Here is a 1,315-nt window from a genome sequence, read left to right as displayed (position 1 = left end):
GCATAAACTGCCTCGTAAGTAGGATTGGGATATTTTACGTCTCTCCATTATTAATGCAAGCCCTTTGTTCAGTCCAAAATGCTCAGGTTGCCCTCGTGCCAACTGGAAGGGCACTTAGGCCGACCAGAGGGGCATGTGGGCCAACCACTGGGGTACTTGAACCAACTAGTAGGGTACTTACCGGAGGGGCATGTGAGCAAAGTCCGGGCACTTGGGCTAACTCCAGGAAAACGTGGGCTTACCAAAAGAGCATTTGCAACCAGAGAGCATTTGAGTTGACTGAACAGTCATTTTAGGGACCTATAGGCAGTTAATTTAAAATAATGAAGCATGAATCCGTCCAGTTAGCGCATGAAGTAGTTCCAGGCCCCTCGGCCTTATTTGTTTCAGCTACAGAGCCCTGGAGACACACCTCCAAGTAGATTGTGCATGCTCAGGCTTGCATGATAGCTGTAAAAGACTGGTGTGATAAAGAACATACAGTAAGTCTTAAAATGTTTTTCCAGCCAGTTCATTAGAATTCAGATTGAAGATTTCAAAATGTTTAGTACAGTAAAGCTCTGTAGGTCTGAAAGAAGTCCCAGACTAATCTGGCACTGTTATTGAACTAGGACGTCATTGGATTTTGTTCAAGATATGATTACAGTAATTTTCTTTAGTGTGCTTTTCTTTAGTTTAGCCTCTAACACAAATCACCTTATTTATTCAAACTTTTAATTTTAATTAAAAAAAATTATTTATTTAACTCTTGAATTATGGACACCACTGTAAAGTGACTCAAGTCGGACTGGACTCTAAGTCCAGATTCTGGGGTTGATCCCATGATCACTAACTGTGGCCCTGATATCATCCGAGATGGCTCTCTTTCCTTCTCTACTGTGCCCTCCTCCTCTTCCTCCTCCTCCTCTTATTCCAACTCTTCCTCTGGGAACTTGTCCTCGTCGTCCCCTGCCTCTCCCTCCTCCTCCCCTTGCTCTCTGTCAAATGAAGCTCCGCTTACATTCTTTTATCTCTGCTTTAAATTCTCTCTCTACTGCAGTCAGCTGTCATTCGCCCTTTTAACTTACATTGTAGCTTGTTTCACTGCTGCCAACTGCAGCGCTCTTGCTTAAAGTTCTCATATCATCCTCATTTTATTTAGAGGTTGTACCAGAATGTGTGTTGAGTTCTCTGTTTTAGCTACAGAGTGAGGCATCTCACTTCTGTTGCATCTTTGTTGGGAATCGCACATGCGCATTAGCTAGGTAAGGACTACTAGCCAGTCAGAAGCAGAGTATGAGGGCCCTGACAGTACCTAGGTAAGGACTACTAGCCA

The 1,315-nt window shown here is 43.6% G+C and overlaps 1 long non-coding RNA gene across 1 annotated transcript in view; it reads right to left on the bottom strand.

Moving 5' to 3' along the window:
- Positions 1–1,169: 1,169 nt before the first annotated feature.
- Positions 1,170–1,315, bottom strand: part of LOC117942125 — a 463-nt gene continuing 317 nt past the window's right edge. Inside the window, exon 2 of the long non-coding RNA XR_004656079.1 lies at positions 1,170–1,251. This is a non-coding gene — a long non-coding RNA (uncharacterized LOC117942125). The remainder of the gene's footprint in view (positions 1,252–1,315) is intronic.

The sequence above is a fragment of the Etheostoma cragini genome, chromosome 3 (genome assembly GCF_013103735.1).
Source record: "Etheostoma cragini isolate CJK2018 chromosome 3, CSU_Ecrag_1.0, whole genome shotgun sequence".
NCBI lineage: Eukaryota > Metazoa > Chordata > Actinopteri > Perciformes > Percidae > Etheostoma > Etheostoma cragini.
The sequence above is the reverse complement of the archived record's forward strand: the minus strand, read 5'-3'. Positions and strand labels throughout refer to the sequence as shown.